Source organism: Taeniopygia guttata, chromosome 2, assembly GCF_048771995.1.
Source record: "Taeniopygia guttata chromosome 2, bTaeGut7.mat, whole genome shotgun sequence".
NCBI lineage: Eukaryota > Metazoa > Chordata > Aves > Passeriformes > Estrildidae > Taeniopygia > Taeniopygia guttata.
In genome coordinates this window covers 101,865,866-101,887,670 of record NC_133026.1, presented here as the reverse complement: position 1 = coordinate 101,887,670, position 21,805 = coordinate 101,865,866, and the positions used below count along the sequence as shown (strand labels likewise).

Here is a 21,805-nt window from a genome sequence, read left to right as displayed (position 1 = left end):
TGTCCCTGTACCTCCTAAATCCTCAGTTTCCAATATGACTCTAGATGGACATTTATCTTAACCAGCTCCTGAAGGGCTATTGCAATGCTATTGCAATGTTAAAAGCATAGGAAAGAGTCCATGCACCACCATGAAGAAACAAGAAGTCCTGTCCTCTCTTGACAGTCTCCAGAGATCCCCTTCTCTTTCCCATGAAGCTCCCCATAAATTCACTGTCCCTGTTACTTTGGAAGTGAGGAATTTGGACCCCTGTTGTCATATTGCTACAGAATGATTTAGAAACATATAAAACGAGAACAGATTCTGTTGCCTAGCCCCAGATTTTACCATGTGCTGTAGACAGTGAGATTTATGTCTAGTTCTCCCTCTCTGCTGCAAAATTACGCCTGCCTCCCTCCCTTTCGTGTCAGTCCTTTAAAAGGGAAGCTGCATTGAATCTGGAGCAACAATGCATAGCCACAATTACAGGGAGCAGTAACAATTATCCTGTTCACAGGGAGGTACTCACCTAAAATTCAGGATAGGAGGAAAAAAGTAGAATAAAGAAAGGAAAGACAATAGGATCCAGTAAGGAGGCACAAATTTTCTTTCATGGTTTGGACTGATCTTGCTTCTGTGCGTGTGGGGTGTGAAACTCAGAACTGCCCTGCCATGACTGTCAGGTGCTTTTTTTGGGCGGGGGAGGGGGGACTCCTTGCATGAGGTATTCACCCCAGCAAAGCAGGATGAAGGAAACAGCTCCTGTCAGCTTCACCACACTGCTGAGAACAGTGGGGGCTGTAGCAGCAGTGAAGAGGGATGGACCAGGATACACAGCGTGTTATGGCATAAGGTGCAGTAACTGCATAATAGTAACATCTATTCACTAGTTCTGGAAGGAACCAATCAAGGCAGAAAATAGTGCTGTTGCTTACTGCTGGGTACCTGGAGGTGCATCCAGATCCATGGAAGGTGGTGCCACATCAGTTTTACATTTGAAGGAAGGACACAAAAACTCTCCTGCCTGCAAGTAGAACCTCCTGTTTCAGGATCCACAGAAACTTGGGGGTAGATCTGAACTGACTATGACAGTCAGTTTTTAAGTCTCTTCTCAGTCTGACACTACAAAATATAAGTCAAACCACTGTACAGTATCATTGAACAAATGCAGATAGAGTTCTATTACATAAAGGGAAATAATATGACTAGAAGGACATTAATACATTATACTCATTACATGGTAGTTTGATGTCAAATATATTAAATATTAAGCAAAATATAATAATCCCTCTAGTAATGTAAAAATGTTCACATTTTTAATCTAGAGACCTCACTGATGAGGCATGATTGTTCAACATCCTAGAAGGCAGCTTTCTAAATTATGCTATTCCCTGTGGCAAGTGCAGGACAGATCACAGACTTAATGGAAGGAGCATTTTCATTTTCCCTGTTGCACAATGGGATTTACATTTCAGCCCTCCAGCAAGCAGAGTTACTCATGATACCTTCTAAATTAGTACCACCTCATAAGCTGCACTCGGGGTACCTCCTAAATTAACAAGTAATACATTTAGGAATCCCTGAAAGGCTCATTATCTCCTGTCTAATATATTATTATCACTGTATATAATTTCTGACACAGTGTACCCATGCCTTCTTCTAGTGAAAGATTCCCATAGGTTAAATAGGCATTGTAGAGGTCCATTTCTGGCTTCCCATTATACCTCTGCATCTACAGAGGAATTAAGGATAACTGTAAAAGAATAATTCCTCTGGCCTTTCAGTTTATGTACTTCTGTACTTGCAGAATAACAGCAGAAGTGCTGGTCCATTCTGTTATCATTTCTATTTGATGGTACAAAAATAAATGCTGTATTCATAACCCCACGTTCAGATGAAAGAGCTGTCATTCCAAGGTTAGGATATCTGCTTCCATATCCCAAGCCCTCCTGGTTGTTTTAGGTATCTACATTGCTGAAATCACCTTTGAGCTGCTCAAGCACCTCCGTGTTACTGCTCATGATAGCAGCAGGAAACAACACAGGGAGAAGAAATGCTGATATTACAGTTCCCATCGGGAAGCTGCTCATTAATATGCTCTCAGGCTGTCACACTTTGAGATGTTGGTCAAAGGTTTTTGCCAAACTGAAAATCAAGGAACGTTCACCTCTTCAGCCTTGTCTGTGCTAAGAATTTAACTCATTGCTGACAGAGCACAGCAGCAGCTGGAGCAGCACTCACACAGGATTAGTCAGGGCATAAAGATATTGCTAACAGCTTAATACACCGCCCCCAAACCTTGTCTGAGTTCTCTCTCCATGTGCTTTTACCCCAGAACCTGCCTGTGGCACTGGGATTCAGTTGCTTCAAAAGGTTTTGTTCACTTAACATCAGTGTCAGATGTCTTCATCCCACACAGAGGGCTGCTGGCAGTGGAAAGCTGCTCCCAGGCAAACTGTATCCCTGCAGGCATTTGCTGTGACAGAGGCACCTGAGAGTGGGCCTGGTCATCCACAGCTTGCAGGGGTTACAGCCATTCCTCGCTTCTCAGACACAGCTGCCACAGCCATCCCTCCCTGAAGTTCTGTTCTACTTTCCTCCAGCAGGTGTTAGGCAGTGCAAATGCTGAAATTTCTGACTTCAGATGGAATAACCACAATTTTATTTATTTAGGGTTCATTGTGCTACCTGGAATTAATTACATCTGTGAGCTTTTAATAATGCTTTTAACTGTAGTTAATAAGCATTAGCACAAAGATGTCCATCACCTTCTTGGAAAAGGGCAGCCAAGAGTTTACACAATAGGAGGGTATAGTTTATTTCAGGCTCACAAGAAGTCATATTTCTTCATGGAGATACCTTCCATCTGCTCAGTGAGGTAACAAAGAAACAAATCCATCTACAGAATCCTTGTTACTTCTTTTGTGAATAGCCACCATTTCCATTATAAGCAATTCAACAAAGACACATTGAGCTAATTTTAACCCTATGACTATGATGAGTTTAGTCCATTGACTTTGTGGAGGCAAATACAGAGCTGAGTCTTGTTTTTGATTAAGCTCATGAGTACAAAAAACTCTCTCAAAAATTGCCACTGTTGGACTTCAGCCAGCAGAGGCCTATAACTAAATAATAAGAACTTTTTATTACACTTTGATTATAATGGTCTGTTGGCTAATTATGCACAAAATGAATGTCTCTTATTTTTAATAGATAATCTTGCATCTATTTTTAAAGAACAAAGTCTCTTCTCTCCATTTTTGAAGGTCCTGCTAACCAGTTTAAATACGGTATATTGGATTCCTGTATGACTAAATTTGATTTGCAACAAGAAACAGATCAACAGATTTTTCTAATCTCAATGCAAATATTCCCCATCAATGTGAATTAGGAGTCTCAGTAAACTCTGAGTTGACTCTCACAAGCTCCTAGAATTCAATTTCCTGAGAAGGAGACAGTATAGATCAGTTTGATTTCTAATAAATTTCAACCCTCCCAAGGTAGCTACTGCCAGCAGTGTCTCCCTTTTCAGAGCTGTAGCTCTCAAAATATAGGAGTCAAATACTGAGGTTAATAATTGATGTGAAGTCTCCAGATCTTATATCTATTCCAATCTAAAGTAATCATATAAACTTTTAAGAAGCAAAAAAAAGAGTCCAAGTCAGAAGAAATGCATCCTTGATGTAGCCTGTGCATGCTAAGGCACAAGATTCCAGTACTTTAGTGATGGAATGTGTTCATTCACTACCACTAGAGACTGGGATTCATATTTTGAACCCATGCAGGAGCTGACTTGAGTCCCTAGAATTTATGTCTCCTCATAGCAAACACTCCATTACAAACTTTTCTCTTTCTGAAATTCTAATTTGGACCCTTAATTGTGAAAATCAGTTCTGCAATATGAAGCATCTCTGGGTTACCACAGAGCATCTGTTGCCCCAGAATCCCACACTGGCTAATTCCAGGAGTCTTGCCTCCATGCATTGTTAATGAGTCCAGGAACAGTAGCAGAACACATGGAGGACAGCTTGAAAGTCTGCAAATCAGCAGACTTTGTTCAATGAAGTTGAACATCCCCAACAGATAAACTGCCCAGACCCAGTAGCAAGGTACAAAAAGAGTCAGTGCCTGAGGAGTGGTCTAATGAGGAAAATTAGTAGATGCTGGAATATGCCAAGAACAGCCTATTGCCTACAAACACTTTTGAAGCCAAATATCCTAGTATGGGGTATTTTTTTTAATGGGGCCTGTTAAATCAGCACCTCCTAATCTAAAGATGTTAGATTATCCCTCCTGCAAAACATCCTTAAGAAATAGGCTAAACATCCAGAAGGACATCATATGTAAGGGAATCATTTAATCAAAAAACATTCCTGATCTGTCCGGGATATGCTTTTGAGGAAGCCTTTCAAAAAGTAAGAGTGTTGAATAGAGACTAAAATTATTAGATGCATTAACATGAATATGTGGGTTATAGAATTAAATCCACCACAATTGTGCATTGAGTGGCTACACCTGTATTTTATAAATTCTGTCAGATTCAATATTTAGAAATGAGTTTTGAGAGCTATGATGGAAGGCATTATAAAACATTCATAATATTGATTAGACTTTTCTGCTATAATTGCTTCAGATAAGATAATGCATAAAGGCATTCAGAGATGTAATGAACACGGTGAAAATGACTGTATATAAAAACATGGATTGAAACTGACACCAGATTTGCACAAGTAACAGAAAGCCCTTTTACAAGGTAACATAAATACATCATAGGAAAGGGATTGGACTGCAGCTGTTTGATTGCTTACACATGCACAGTGCCCATCTCACTGATGGACAGCTTTAGAGCTGACTGATCTTTCAAAAGTGCCTAACCAGAGGGTCCTGCTACACTGAGAGAGAGAGAAAACCTTTTATTATTTTTTTTTTTTTTAACAGGGAATGCCTTTAGCACCAATAGTCCAGACATGCTTTTTCAGGAGGCCTGTAGACAGTTAGGTACATAGCCTGGGCTGAAGGGAAGGCTGGATTTCATCTTGCCCTCCTCTGCTCAGTGCTACGTGTGGGTTCTCAGATTTGCCATCTCTGCAGCAGAGCAGGAGACAGCTGAAATCATTTGGCTTTAAGAGGGGAGTATGCAGCAGATGGCACTGTTGCTTTAGCAGTCCTGCATCCATTTCTTTTTCCCTTTGTGGGAAGTCACAGGTACAAATTTCCTTCCAATCCTCTCTCTTTCTGTGGGATTTTACCCCGTTTTTTTGGTTTTTGGTGGGTTTTTTTGGGGTTTTTTTGGGGGGGTTTTTTTGTGGTTTTTTTTTTTTTTTTGTTTTTTTGTTTTGTTTTGGTTTGGTTTGTTTTTTTTTTTTTGTAATCAGTTCCATCCACACTCAAATGTGATGCTTCTCTGCCAGGGTCCCTCAGTATGAGCATCAGCTCAGCAGTCCTGATTACACCCCACTCCTTATTTGCCACCACAACTCCTAGCATTTGATTTATGTAGAGAAAACCTTGCTTTTGCATAATAATTTATTCCCATTGGTTCCTATGTATGCCAAATTTAATTAGTTTGTTGCACTTTGGTAGTGTTTTTTCTCAGACATTAACAGCATCTTGGGGAAGCTGAGCACATTTCTTCCATGTCTTTTCACTTGGAGTACACATGGACTTTTATCTCTTCCCATAACTTTGTCTCAGTGATTTTTTTTGTTTGGTTTTTTGATGCAAGGTGCCTTGAGGTTTATCTCCACTCATTTTAAAATTTTTATGCCAAGTATTTTTTTCAAAGGCTAATACTTCTGTGTTTTCCTTACCTCCTTATATCTTATCATTTAGATGTTAAATTAGTTTAGACTTTCCTAGATGTGTTTTAATTAGTGAGATACTTCTTTATTTACCACTAACTGTATATTCATGAGCTGGCTTTTTAATGCAGTCCTATCCTGAAAGCTGCTGAAATCGTCCACTAAAATCAACCAGCATCAGGGCAAATGGAATGTTATTGAAGATACAGTCTTACAAGAAAAAAAAAAAAAAAGAGGAATTGCAACTGCTTTATGTCTGTCCTGGAAAATGCTTAACTCTACCCTTTTAAAAATCATAGGCTTGGTGTCAAAATGTGTAATCTTGAGGTGCCTGGTCACCTGCATGGAAACTGAAACCCACTATTTGGTACCACTGAAAAAAAAATAGTTTGGTGTTTCAGATCAGGAAGGTAAGAGTCCTATTAGGGGAATGGGAGCTTCCTAGCACAGGTATTAGGAAGCTCTGGGCACAGAGATGTGTCTGAATCATTCCCCACAGCTCAGATCCTGTGTCCTGAACCAAAGATGCCAGCAAGAACTGCTGTGCCACTGAATCCAACAGGCAGAACTCTTGTCTGAGGGTAGTGACCCACATAGCTTCTGTGCTTGAGCTGGGCAGAGAGCACTGTTTTACTCTGGAACATGGGAGGAATGTGGGAGGTGTGGGTACTGGCACATAGTTTATATTTGTCTGAGTAGTAGGAAACCTTCCCACCAAGCTGAGATTTCCCATTCCATATTTTTATGTCTTGCTGTGGAGTGTGAGAGAAAGTGACCTTTATGGAAGATACAATGTCAAAGCAAGCCTGGCTCCAGATCCTGGATTTCAGCATCCCCTCAGGGGGTTGAGGCATTGCTCTTCTTTGCACCTCATCTTCCCAGAACTTTATGTCAAAAAGAAGGTGGCAAAATGCCAGCAGGATTAAGTGACTGCTGAGTGCCGAGGTCACATAATAGGCTTGAAATTAGACACTAAATCCTGTTGTGATAACCAAAGTTGTATCTGTACTGTGTAAGGCGGGAGCTCTTCCCACCTCCTGTTGAGGTAAGCCATAATCATGCTCTGCTGTCATTGTGACACAAATATGCTGTCCATCATCTTGTTGAGGGGTTCCTTTATACCCTGAGTTTCTTGCAGGGTGACACAGTGAAATTCAGCGTATCCCAACCTAGATCTGTTGGGCACAATGATTACCGAAAGTACTAAATTCCTCATCACCTTTGCTTGTAGCTTTGAGCTAGAAACATAAGTGAGCCCCTGAAGTTCAAGACAAATTTTGTATCTGTCTGAAGCCCACACATCTTCCCAAATTCTAAATCTCAATGAGCCGTAAGGCATGAAAACACTTGGCGCTGCACATGGGAGCAGTGGACTGGCTGAAACGGGAACACCCATGACTGCAGGTGCCAGGAGCCTCCTGGCTGCTAGGACCATGCAAAGCATAGGAACTACTAATTTGGCATGAAATTCTAAAAGTCTGTGCTGCCCTTTTGACACCCTGTAAATGTTTGGTCCTTTTCTTTGTTACAGGAGTTAATTGACATTAAGGGGTTTAGAGAGTGAAGACCTATATTTCATTTCTCCCTTCTAAATTTAGGAATTTTCCTCACAGCACAGAAATATTCATCCTCTTAGGCAAGAAATGTTGCCATTTCAGTCTGTGTCTGGCTGCATTTAGCATAAAAATTAATCTTACTGTGAAAGCAATCTCAAGAAAAAAAATGTGTGTGTGTTTTCTAAGAGAATGAACATGGAAGAAAAATCAGACAAAACAAAAGAAAATAAATGCAAAATCTTTAGATTGAATTATGTAATCCTTACTCACATGAATATTAACTGGAACTATCCTCATGAGTAGATGTTGAAAAAGCAAATCAGTATCTCATAGACTTGCTTTTGTTTGAAGACAGCTGGAAAACAATGTATTCTTTAATGACATATGCATGTTAATACAAATTGTATACTCTCCACTAATCTAATACTCATGAAATGAGCACATCCATCATGGAAATTAAACAATAACTTCTTACTTTAACAAATTCTGCAATTAATATTTTACAAAAATAATTAAGAGATCATGTCAATTGGCTAGAACTTTATCATTAGAGAATGGTCCCCATTTGTAAGATTAAGACAAATTATGGAAAGTTATAAAATAAAATCCCATTAATAGTTTTTCAAACTATGACACATTTTTTGCAATATTTTATTATATTGATATTGTTTCTATTAAATCACTTTTGTTTCTATTAAATCACTTGATTGAGGATTGTTTTAGACAGCTGAGTGATAATGGTCCTCTGTAACATTTTGGAAAATCTGGGTCCTGACAAGCTCCAAGAATATTTTTTCCCCTTGCCAATAGTCAGTTCTATCAATAAAATAATACTTTCTTATTAATGTCATATATCTATTTGAAGAAGGCTATTTGATTTCTTTATATAGTTAAGTAGAAATAACATGACATTCTTTGATAACATCACCACCCACTCGTTTCTTCAGAAATGTCCATAAGAAAGGAAGAAAAGAGGTATTTTTAAGCATAAAAAACCTCTTGCTAATATTTGGTTTCAAATACATGAAGAGGTAGGTTTGGTTCTTATTTAAGCTCAAACTTTTCCTTGGGGCAGAAAACACTGACATTTTCATTCCTCTTGGGCAGAATGGATTTTGCCATATTTTATTCATATTGGCTGCCTCATCTCCTGCACGGCAAAGACAAGCAATGTTTTGCAAAAAATACAAAATGCCTAATAGCCTCTGGGATTCTGCTCAGAGCTGGAAGCCAGCATTTAACTCTAAATTCTGCCAAGTCTTGTGTATGTTTCCTAGTAGTTCCCAGCCTTTGTTTTAGACTTACAGCTGTCATTCTAGGAAGCTAACAGATTTTACAAGTAATTTAAGCGCAAAGTTGCACAGGTTTACCTCATGTAGAGGTGGAGCCTCTATTTGAATACAGAAACCTGTATTCAAATTGTAAAGAACCCTGATGTGGTTAGAAGTGATGTGCAGAAGTCAGAGTGCCAGCTATGAGAAACACAGCTTCATTTCTCTGCCATAGCCAGTGAAAATCAATATTCTAAATTTTCATATCGCAGAAAATGCTGCTACATACTCAATTTAAGCTGATTGCCTGGAATAGCTAAGAAGAAGCAAAGCTGGAAAGACTTAGCACTCGTTGGTAAAGACATTTCTTCTTGAAAAGAGTTTCACACATCTGTGAGAGTCATTAGAAAAAACTTCCTTCACCTGAGTTATAGTTGACCATGTAGGTCTTTGGCCTGTACAGGTAGGATCTTTTGTGCTCACTTCTCACCTCTTCTTTTTTTTTGTGTGTGCGTGATAGAATTGCTTCAAGAGCATTTGGAGAAGGACCTGCCACCCCTGGCTAGTTTATGGGCTAGGCCAGTCATTCCTTTATCAGGGTCACAACAGAGAAGAGAATTGAGCCTCAGTTTCTGGTCTCAAGGCGAGAGCTTTCAGCCTGTAATATATCATAGAATCATAAATATCCTGGCTTGGAAGGCTCCCACAGGGATCATTGAAATCCACCTCTCTGCTCTGCACAGGACAGGCCCAAGAATCACATCTGTGCCCAGTGGATTATCTAAGCCCTTCTTGAACCCTATCAGGCTGGTGCTGTGGCCACTTCCCTGGGGGGGCTGTTCCAACACACAACCACCCTTTTGGTGGTTTTCCTGTTCCTAGTATTCAGTCTAAACCTCCCCTGACTCAGCTTTGTGCCATTCTTTCTGGTCCTGTCACTGTCACCACAGAGCAGAGATCAGTGCCTGCCCTTCCTCTTCCCCTCACAAGGGGGAATGCAATGAGGTCTCCCCTCTTCTCCAGACTGAACAGACCAAGCAACCTCAGCCACTCCTCACACAGCTTCCACTCAAGGCCTTCACTGTCCTCGTTGCTTTCCTTTGGGTGCTTTCTAATAGTTTTTTACCTTTTTTACATTGTAGCTCCCAAACCTGCACACAGCATGGGAGGTGAGGCTGCCCCAGCTCAGAGCAGAGCAGGACAATCCCCTCCCTTGCCCTTGTCCATGCTGTGCCTGGTGCCTCCAGGACAGGGCTAGTCTTCCTGGCTGCCAGGGCACAACTTGCCATCAACAGGATGCCCATATACCGTGTGTGTATACACATATATATATATATATACACACACACACTTATGTGTATGTGCGTGTGTGTGTGTGTAAATTGAGAAGAATTACCTCTTGTAATGAGAACTAGTGAGTACTCCAGGTTGTGAAGGCAGTCAGCTCCAGCTAATGGCAGCTGGTGCTTTCAGAGACCATCTTCTGACTGCATCAAGCTCCTCAGTGTGGGGAGTTGGCAGGAACATGTCCCAGCACCTTGCAGAGTTTTGATGTCTCTGAGGATCTGATGAATGTGAGCCCCTGATAATTACTACTTGGACTTAAATCCAAGATAAAGTTTAGAACCAAGCTGAAGCAATTATTACCTTCTCCAGATGTTATAAATGTTCTGATTGATGATATAAATGCCATTAATGATAAGAGGTTTGGTTTGAATGGGGTTTTTTTTAGATAGTAGTGGCAGTTGTACACAATGAATTATTTGACTCATTATTTTTACTTTTGACATTGTCATTAACTGTAGCTATAAAAAATGCATTTTACCTCTTTTAGACCTAATCTTGCTTTCATTTAAGTTAATGGCTAAATTGCTATTGACTGTGGTAGAAAGAGCTCTATGCCTCTATATATTAAACTGCCATAATGTAATTGCTTCACTGTATGGATCAGTGTTTGTAATACAGGATTTAAGTTAATAATCTTTTTTATATTGCTATATATGTGAAAGGCAAACTTATAATACAGAAATAATATGGTCAGTGTTGTTAATATGAAAGATAAAGTCATACAACTTGCATTTTCCATAACAAATGTGCAGATTCTAATTAGAACTAAAATGAGCACTGCCTATGGATTTATCTTAACTCATAAGGATTATCTTCTGCTTTATAATATGAATGCAGGCTTTATAAATTGAAAAGTAATAATGAACTTCCAGGTTGATTGAAGTTGTCAGAGTAACTGGGGCAAGTTACAGCTTGAAGCTCATTGGTGAAGTGAGTTTTAAAAATACATCCTTGCTTATCTTAACTCACATTCTGCCTCATTTGATAGGCTCAGGGCTTCACCTCTGTGAAAGAAAAGATGTGGTACATCATGTTTTGAAGAACATAAGCTGATTTGATAGAAGTCTGGAAGTAAGGACCTACTTTCATGTAAATGGAAATTTAAGGCTGCATGGATTTCACTCCTCTCAAGCAATCATCATGGACCATGTTTCTTGGAAAAAAAAGAAACTCATTTCAGGTAAGTTTATTGTTAACACTTTAGATTCTGACCTTTCATCAATCAGTAAATACTTCTGAGTTTTTTACAAGCATGCAATATATTTGGCAATGCTGCACAAGTCCTTTGCAAAGGGACAAATCAGTATTATTATTATTTATGTAGTCAGCCCAAGCAGATATTTGTTACCACAAACCTGAAGTAATTTATTATTGAGGTCATAAGGCATTAATAGATCAAGTGTCTGGTAACAGGGACAATATTTCTCTGTTTAGTTTGCTACATAAGTGAATATGCTGTCTAATAGATAAAGCGGAAAGAGACTATAATTTAGTCAACAAAAAAAAAAACAAAACCACAGTGGAGATAGGTATGTATAGACTTCCACAGATAAAACTAACATTTCCTGAGAAGGAACTAATTCTTGTTTATGCTGCCACTGTCAAAATAGAAGACAGCTACAGAACACTAAACTACTCATCAATACTATTACCACAGGCAAAGGTTTACCAGCAACAACACTCTAGCATGTCCTTACACGGGAACTATTACTCCCACCTCTCTTCAGTATCATAGTCATTACTTACATGTTCAATCAGTGCTGCACATTCCCTTGTGCCCTGCACTGAAGAAGCAACCATGAAGAAAAGGTTTGGCAGTACTGGTGAAATTAACGTCCTCCTCCTCCTGGTCCTCATGGCCCACAGTAGCCATGGCATCATGTAAGGATGAGGTTGCTGGATCTGCAAATGCTCCCTGTATACTTGAGCTTGGGGTTGCTGGTTTCTGTGAACATCCCTCTTACAGGTGAAACACATCTCTAATGCTCTCTGGCTTGCATGTCTTTGAGTAGAGTAGTTACCTAGTCAAAAAATGTAAGGTAGGGCCACAGAGCCAACCTTTATTAGAACAGTGTATGTGTAATTGTGAAACATAAGCCTCTGAGAAGTGACCAAGCCTCTTCCTCTTAAAATAAAAATAAAGAATTTTATTCAGTTGAAGAACTCTCACAGCAGAGCTAGAAATGCCTCCCTTTCACTTTCTCATACCCTCACATAGCTGCAAACTGACAATCAACAAATGTCCTAAGATATTAGACACTCTTCAGGCTTAGGGGTGGGATAGGGTGAATAGCTTTTGAGCAAACATTTGCTTCCATGAAGAGCTCGCTAACTGGTACTAATGTATAAAGAGACAGTAAGTGTCCTCTGCCTTGCCCAGCTCTTTCTGAAAAAAAGTCTGTCCATACCCACTTTCAGCTGGTGCTAGACTGCTTCCTTCCTGTGAGGAGAGAAATACAAGTGCTCTTCATCCACTTCTCCTGTCTCAAGAGCAGTAGACCTAAGGCAGAGCTCTGCTTGCATAACTCTGCTCTGTCTCTTGGCATAGGTGAGTCTCTTCTCATATCCCAGATCCACGTGCTAATTCTACTGAGAGCCTACAGGATCACCGTATTTCAAAGTGGAATTAGGGCTGAATTTTTCATGCCCCAAGCCAAACTGCCAGGATGCAAACTTGCACTCAGACATTGTGTTTAATCAACCTCCAGAAAGTGACAGGGCAGAAAATATGTCTCCTGCCCCTGGTGCTATACTATTACATTAAACTTCCTTCCTGTGTGTGAATCATAATCTACTAGTCTTTGTAGTTCTTGCATTGGCTAAACTAGCTATATGGATATGAATCGGGAGTTTAGAACAGGCTTATAGAAACTGTTTTCTAATTCTAATTAGTTCTGCTCAGTTTTATAGGATTTGTATACTTTTGCTTTTCTTTCTTTCTGGTCAGTTAAAATACCCATGTGAATAAATCATTTCAAAGAAGACTAGTATCATAGGAAGGTTGTATCAGAAGGGATTTTTGAAGGTCAACCAGTCCAAATTCTTGCTACAAAGCAGGAGCGATTTCAAAGTCCGATTAGGGTTGCTCAGGGCCTTTACCTGTCAAACTTTTAAATCCCCAGTGATGGAGTTTCCAGAAACTTTCTTGGCTTCAAGACTTAAGCAGTTTTTCTTCACAGAAAAGTGTTTCTAATATCTAGTCCAGATTTCCCTGGGTGCAGACTTGTTATTCTATTTCTCCTTGTTCCTCTGAGTCGGGTTTGGCTTCTCCTCTCTATAACTACCCTGCCTAGGCAGTGGAAGGTAGTTAGCACTCTGCTTCCTCTCTTTCAACCCCCAGCTCCCTTTCCATACATGTCATGTCCCCCAGCTGCCAAGCAACTTGATGGTCCTCCACTGTACCTGGTCCAGCTTGTCCCTGTCTCTCTTGAACTGGGTGTCCCAGCAATGAGTGCAGTATTTCCTGTGAAGCCCCTCCAGTACTGTGGGAATAATTCTTTTTCTTAGCCAGCCACTCGCTGGCTACACCTGGGCTAAAGCTGCCCAACAGCTTTAGCCCAGTTCACCTGCACTGCTGCAAGGGTGCATTGCTGACTCCTGTGCAATTTGCCATCTCCAAAGGCCTCAAGTAATTTTCTGCAGAGCTGCCTTTTTGCCAGTCCCAAGTCTGTGTTACAGCTCAGGGTTACTCCATCTCAGGGAAGGACTTTGCATCTGCTGTTAAACTTTACAACTCTCCTGGAAAATAATTTCTCCTGCTTGCGGAGCCTTGCATGAGAGTGTCAGCCATGACCTTCACTGCATTGCTGCCTCCCCCAATTTAGCTCTAGATATGAGCTTCCTTGTGGTGTTAATCAGTCAGGATGGTGATGAATATCATTCAGAGCATGTTAAATGTTGTCAACCTCCACTACCACCAGCTCATTTCAGTTAGACTCCCTTACAGCCAACAAAATATAGCAAAGTATCAATTTCTTTAGGCTCTTTTTTCTTTGATTTGGCAATGATGGTTGTTGTTTTATTGCTACACTTCTAGCAGGAAATCCATGGAAGTGTTTCCACCATTTTTATGATTTATAAAATCTTTATGATCTATAAGCGAACTTACTTCTGCATTGCATTCAACCAGAATACCTGTTTATCAGATAGATAGTGGTAACAGTAACAGTGCTAATGCTACTAAATTTTGAATATGCCTTAAACCAACATATGGCTCGTGTGCATTTTGGTATTTTCCAAGAAAATAAGCACAAAAGTTCCCTCCTGACAATAATGGAAGATGAGGTATTTGTGGAAAAAAAGGCAGCTAAAATCTGACAACTCCTGTCTAACTGCCTCATCTATTGAGACTGCAGCAGTAAGGTCAGTTGTATATTTCACTCTTATGTATTCCTAATTCGTTCTGCAGGTACACATACATGCATATACCCATACACACATGTGCAAGAGTGCTCACACTTCTCTCATTCTCTCCCCCTGTATTTTCTGTTTCTTGTAACTGTCTTTAAATATGCTGAATTGCAAAAATTATTCTTTTATTCTTTAGTGCAAAACTACTTTTTATTTATTCTTATTCGTCTATTCAAAGCTTTCAGCTTTTGATACAGAGGGATTTTAAATGTAGTCAATTTTGTTCAGTTTTTTGTTGGTTAGGAGGGAAAAAAGTTTCTTAGAAGCTATCATTTTCAGCTTTTAACTATATAATAATAATAATAAGGTTTACTTTAAAAAAATCAAATGCCTAAATCTTTCTTCTGATTTTGCATAAAATAAGCTTTCTTCTTTCTTCTTCCTCACAAAGTATAATTGACGAACTCCAAAAGTAAGCTCAGCTGATATTGTTCCTGTTTGCAGTCCCTCTCATTCAAAACCATTTGTATATACAGACTTCAGCATCTTTATCACCCACATTTCAGAAACTTTTACTGCCGTCTCTAGAGGTTGTCCCCATTCTTACTAAGTTAAAAGGTATTAGAAATCAAATACCATTAGCAACAATGCTCCTTTGCTGAACACTCTGGATGGCTGAGGAGGAGGATGATTCTACTCTCAGCCATTTCTGCAGCTCCCAAAACAATAGAATTACTCAGTGTAGGCTGCTTGATTTCTGCACTAATCGTACTGAGTGTACCAGGTCAGTATGCAAGGCTTTATTTCCCCTTTTTTTTCCACTCTGTGTACATAAGTGAATTAAGGGGTTTTTGTTTGCTTGTGTCCAGAACCAGGTTCAAGATCTTTGCTAAATTGGTTAAGTCACCAAGATTTCTAGGCAAGCATTTCTAATAACTGTTCTGGAGTTCTGTTTGCTGACTTTAACCACCTTAAAGCTCCTCAGCAGCTGCCTCTTTCCTGCAGACATGGATTCCTCCCTATTCCTAGTGCAGGAATGTGGGTTTTGCAACACTGAGAGAACAAACTTCCTTCTCTCCCTTCATTTATGGGGACCTCACAATGTGGTATTTGAAAGCTGAGTGACACTCACTTAACCCCAGTGAACTGATTTTTATAATGGTTTTATCTTCCTGATCACTTTTGCAATGGAAAAGACTGATGTTATTTTAGACTGAAAGATGAGACTTTCCAGTGTGCCTTCAAACGGGGTGTGGGCAGTGCAGACAGAGGGTTTAGGGACATCAGAAATGCCAGCAGTAAAAGGATGGCATGCAGCAACAAGTTTTTATACCTCCAAAATCCCACCTTCTCTTCTATTTGCTCTCAGTTTACTAAGAACTAGGAAAACATTCCTGCTGTTCCAGGAACACGTTTCAGCCAAACCATAAGGACATCATCAGGTCAAAATATTCCCAATTAAAAGTTAAATAAATGATGCCACTTATTCTGAACTCACAGCAAAAGCTGCACATTAAAAAACACACCCCAAACGAAGGAAGAACCTCCCTCCCCCCTCCAACAAACCAGCGGTGTCCAAGCAAGTTTGCTGTTACAGATGCTGTAGATACATGTGTTACTGCTCCATTTGACTTACACGTGGGACTGTAGCAAATTGAAAGGAAAATCGCATCAGGTTATGCCAAGTCAACCAGAGAAATGTATTGTGTCTCCTTAAATGCATCCTTTCTCCCTGCTTCAGCTGAAAAGTGCCACAGCTGTGGTTTTGCTGCTGGCAGTGCTGTGTGTGTGCTAGGCTTGGACTTCTCAGAAGTGAGTTACCTTGGAAGAGCTGCCCCTAGAAATGCTGATCTGTTGCCGAGTTCCCAGCCCCTCCAGGGCACTTGTAAGTGATTGCCCTGAAGGTGAGAGACCCAAACTTCAATAAATTCTTCTGGAGATTCAGGGCAAGTACAGCACTGTCAAACAAGAGGGATTTACCCAATTTAAAAGCATGAACTTGCCATATGTTTTGTGAGTGTATAAAATAGCATTATTAGCACGAATAAAACTGTCATGGTTGCAACATATGTGATTATTTGCTATATGTGGTATTCATTTATGTACATTCTGGAGAGGTGTGGAAGTGTTTACAAAAGGATTCACATATTACCAGCAGTGACAGCTACATTCAAAATTGTCTATTACCAGATACAGGTTTTCATCTGCTTTTAACTTTTTGATCTCTTCATGGGTTTTTTTTATGCCTGAAGCTTGATTTTGGGAGTGGGAGGGAGCAAATATTTCTGTTACTGAACTACGCTATTGAAAAGAGACATTTCTTTGCCCTAATCAAAATATATTTTGAAGAAGTTAACCTATTCTTAAAATAACAGTTCTATGGCATATTCAAGATTCAGACCAACCAACCAACCAACCAACCAACCAACCAACCAACCAGCCAACCAACACATAAAACAATCACATGGGGGGTTGGATAAGCAAGATGTACTGAATAATTATCCACTGTGTGGCTTTCCTTCAGTTGTGTTCACTGAGACATGGAACACGAAGGAAACTGAGGGAATGTGTTTGCTAACAACCTCTAGCAGAACAGAGGAGAGTTTTGCTAAGCAGCAGTTTGCTCAGAGACTGTCAGGCAACAGAGAAGGTGGGCATTGCCCCCCATAAGCCACGAATATTCAGTAGCTAACCATCAACATTGTAACAACAATCAATAAAAGGCAGAAGAAAGAGTTGGGTATTAACACAAAGGTAAATTCTCCAGTGCTTTCAGACACACCTGGAGAGAAATTCCAAGTCCTTGAAATATCTTGGTCAAGGACATATCAAACAATCACTGCTGCTTCCTTTTACTGTCCAGCTTCCAGAGGAGGGAACTGAAAACTGTATGTCCTCTAAAATGTGTTCTCCTTTGCTATTGGTCTCTTGCACTTTTCAGTGCTTCCTCTATGTTCCTTCCAGAGTACTGCTTGCCTAACAGCGTTTCAGAGTTCAGAACTCAGTTGAAATATGACCAGCCAAATACCAGCATTTTCTGTAATGACCTAACTGTTGTTTGTCCTTTTGTCTCTTTCTGATTGCAAGGGGTTAAGTTGTAATCAAATAGCTATGCCTTCACAACATCTCCAGGCAATTCCTTTTGTTTCCTCAGAGCTTGCACTGAAGTCAGAAGAATCTACTCAAATCTTTTCTTAGCCCCATTAACTGGTGAGTGATAAAGAGCTATGCTCTGAAATATAATTTCTTACTTCATGAATGCTAAGCTCTTTCAGAAACAGATGGAGGTTAGCTCTCTGGGAGGAAAAAGGAAAACCACAGCAATTTTGTGATGCTCAATATAACAATTCTTGAAGGAAGTCTCCTTTCATATTTAAAATCATTTGCTATTTAAACAAGCTGGTACATTTAGCACCACCCAGGTGGTGACGAACCACTTCTCTGGAGGTTCTGACTGCTTCTCAGACTGCCTGCTCCCTAAGAACACGTATCAGAGTCCTTGGGAAAAATCTGTTAATATAATTTTACCTCTTTGCCAGAAAAAATGCTAATCCAGTCCTAGGAGCTCTATTTAACTTTCGCTTCAGCTATAATATTGTCAATTTAAAAGGTACTGGATTTTGGATCTCATAAGAAGTCACACTGGATGGAGCATGAAATCTGGAAATCCAAGGTTTTAAAGAAATCAGTTATATAAAATTCACTTTGTTGGTTCTTTTTTTCCTACAGGATGTTAGCCTTCTAATCAGCTGACATGAGCAAAAAAGCAGCCCAGTAATACTGTGAAAGGTAAAACTGAGTTCAAGTGGTAATGCTGCATTTTCTACACTTGGCACCCATTACTGTCCATAATACATATGTTTGCAATGTTTTCTGATTTCATTTACCCTGATGTAAACTCCAGAGTAAATCTGTTATGAACATGATTATTTTGGTTTTGTCCCCGTAGAAGCAAACAAAGGATTTATCCTTCTGTTGATTTCCCCCTGTAACAAGAAGAATTATTATCACAAAATGATTGAGTGCAATGTTTCTGATTATGCTAATAATAAACCCAAAAGAAATCCTTCAATCTTACATGGCCATAAGGAGCAGAACAAATTTTCTTGCATGCATGTTAAACAGCAGTTTATTCCCTTTCTTTTCCAGGCAGGTTTAGAAGGTAAGCTGATACAAGAAAGTGACAGCCGCATCTGTAAAGTCTCTCTCTCAATTATCCATGTCTGCCGAGGTACCATCTAGTGTAGCAGTAGGTACTTATGAAGTATTGCTATGTCCTTAGTATTGTTGGTATTAATTACTTTTTATTACTTATCCAGTATCAAAAAACATGCTTAATACTCTCATAAAACCAAACTGGGACATGGTTTCAGCCCAAATTTAAATAATTTATAACTATGTACTACAGATGAGCAAAATTCTTCTTTCATGTTCACAGAGGAGCTGTTCTTGCACAAACAGCAGTGAATATGCTTCAGGTTGGTCTTCTCAAATAGTTTAAGTAGCAAAAGTTTATTTTATACTAGATTTTAGCACTGCTTACAACTGCTGAGACACAGCATTCTCCATCATATTCTTTGCATAAACAATTACAAACATGTCAGAAAAATTTCTGATGATACCTTTTGCAGGAAGAACTAGTTATTCTTATGCATTTCCTGTGTACAAATGTGATAAAACAAAATTAAATTCAATCCTGCAGTTAAATCTTAATGCAGCTTGTTTTTTTCCATTTTTTTTTTCTCTAGCAAAGATGCCTCAGGCAAGGCAAGTATATTTCAGTAAGGAAGAGATTAACATTTTCTAAAATTTCTAGTGTTTTTATCTAATACCTTTTCCTAAATTGCTAATGCATCTTCAAGCACTAAAGGTGCAATAGGTTCTATCAATCCACTTTCTGATTATGTGAGTTAAGCTATGCATTTGGGACCAAAAATAGGAAAAAAAAAAAAAAAGCCTGAGTGAGTTATGTCACAAATTGCTTTTAGTGCTTCAAATTCAGACTATCAAATACAGAGGCACATCATTCAGGATTGTTCCAACATTAAAATAAATAGTAATATAAGGCCCTTAGAGCTGTAAATGAATTACAATCCTTATGCCAGGGAGATAGGTTTGTGAGTGGGAGTAGAATCTTTTATTAGACTAATCCCTACGGTCAGAAAAAGTACATAGGGAGAGGCTGTACACCAGAAAGACTTTCTCCTTTTTCCCATTGTGTTAGTTTTACCAGTAAAGACTTGCAAATTTTAGCTCACCCATGTCCTCTGACCATCACAGTTATAACCATAGTAACACAAGGCTTTTTAAAAGCAACCTGAAAACTAAAAATAAATAGAATGAAAAAACAAGATGATGTCTTCAGCCTGCAGTGTTTTAAAACTTTCTCAACTTTTGGCAGGTACATTGAGGTTACAGTAGGACTACTCAGAATGAGACTTCATAAATTAAGGCTTGTACTGCACTGCTGAGAACAAAAAAAGCCACTTTTTTCCCAGGTTTTCTTGTTCTAGTAACACCAGAGGAGAGGAGGGGAGAAAACTGGCCTCTCTAGAGCAGGCTTTTGTGAGGCTGCTTGCACAATTTTGCCCTGGATGGATGGAGCTTTTAGGAAGGGCTATACTGGCAGACATTTCTATACCCTTCATGCTTCTGTACAGGATTTAGACAGTATTTATTGTTCATACATGTTATGCACGGTATTTGACAATAACATTTTCCCCTTACAATTTAGGAAGCTGCACTGTGTCCTTCATTTCTGTTCTTTCTTTAATTCTGTTTCTTCTCTTTTTCTAGTCTCTGTCTCCATGTTTTTTCAATTTTGTCTGCTTTCCCATGAGCAAAGTCACTAGTGAATTGGATAATATATCTTTAAAAAAAAAAAAACAAACTTAAAACTGCCAGGAATTTTTGTCTCCAGGACCATCTTCTCATTTCTCCTGAATATATTTTGCTTCCTGTCCCAGAAGCATGGAGAGTAAAACAAAATTCAAATTTTGTGGCATAATTAGGCCACAATTTTATTAATAAAAGCCATCTGGGAATAAGTGTTAATAACTTGTGCAGGATAGGTCACAGTCTCTTCTCTAATTGTTTTCACCTGCTGGAAGGCTCTTTCCTGCTTCCCTGCCACCCTGCTCTGTGCCAGCTCTCTGCCCTGCAGAGTTCTCCTCCCTCAGTCCTTTCCATCACTACTCCCCAGCCTAATCTCTGATTATGCAGAGACTAAAGGCCTAGAAAAAGTAGATTTTTTTTTTCCCCTTCTACTGATCTAGTAGGAACTCTGCTTTCTGCTGTGCTCTGATCTGATTTGACTTTATCAGGCAAAGTATGAGATTGCCATGAGATAAGTGTCTAAAGTGGCTTTCTGTCGCCTGCTGAAATGGGCCGGCCTGAACTTACCATTTTGTGTGACCCAGCCAGGTTCCTTGAAAAGCCAGAAAAATTCACCCTGTCTCAATCAATCCAATGATGGATGAAAATTACCGGAGGTCTCAAAATGTGGTAATGACTGCAGCAGGCTAAAAACCTGTCTGGCTACAAATCCCAGTGCAATCTGAGCGTGAGGGAGACTTTACGTTTTCGCTCTTTTCTACTCTCCCTGTAATTCTTCTACCAAATTTGTGTCTGAATTATGTCTAAGCCAAGAAAGCAATGTTTTCTTGAAGTCAGGAGAAGGAATTCCCTGTTGGCTGTGGTGAAGAGTGTCCAGGGCAAGGAACTATCTTGAGGAGGAATAAGCTCCATCTCCTGCCATCAGATGTTCCCAGCTGCTTGCACAGGGGCTGTGAGCATCCCTGTCCACATGCCTCTTTCTGCACCCACAGCAGTCTCAAAACCCAGAAAATTCGTTTTACCAAAAACAAAAATATATAGTTTCAGCAGCTGATGTTCATCCTTAAAAAACCCCAGTAAACCCCACGACAACACAGGACTGGTAAACTTAATGATAGAGGAAGCCTGCCTGCTTTTGTAAATGTACCCTCTGTTGAATGGAATTGCAGTGTGCTACCGTCTGTGCAAACTCAAACAGAAACCTTGTAATTGAAGTAGTGAGAACAGGGAAGGAAAACATGAGAAAGAAAGCAGTTTGACCAAAGTCCTGTAGGCAGCAAGTGGCAGAGCAAGAACAAATATCCTCCAATTCCTAATACCAAGTACTTTTCTCCTGTCATCTGAAAATTATTTATTTCAGACTCTCACTATTTGCTGGTTTCAGTGGGTTAAATTGGACCAGAACATTTTGATGAAAAACAATCATTTTTATGTTCCAAGAATCACACTGAACAATCTTGCAGCTGATGTTTCTTAGGTAATACATAGCTGTTATACAGAATGAAAGTTTGCTCTAAGTGCTTGCTGCTGAAATGTAAGAGTGAAAGATGACTTTGGAGAGCCTCAGGAGCAGCTCAGGCAATGTGTGTCCTCCCACAGATAGAACAAGGAAATTACATAGTCAGGGACAAGGCAAAAATCATAACTGTTTTTTATTAGGCTCTGT

The 21,805-nt window shown here is 39.6% G+C and overlaps 1 long non-coding RNA gene across 2 annotated transcripts in view; it reads left to right on the top strand.

Annotated features, from left to right (window-relative positions):
- LOC140682400 (uncharacterized) overlaps positions 1 to 21,527 on the top strand; it is a 54,232-nt gene extending 32,705 nt beyond the window's left edge. Inside the window, exons 3-5 of one of the 2 annotated variants that reach the window (XR_012054082.1) lie at positions 10,943 to 11,134; positions 17,459 to 17,514; positions 18,034 to 21,527. This is a non-coding gene — a long non-coding RNA (uncharacterized lncRNA). Of the gene's footprint in view, positions 1 to 10,942; positions 11,135 to 17,458 lie in introns of both variants that reach the window. The other variant, XR_012054081.1, reaches the window with a different exon arrangement.
- The last annotated feature ends 278 nt before the right edge of the window (positions 21,528 to 21,805 follow it).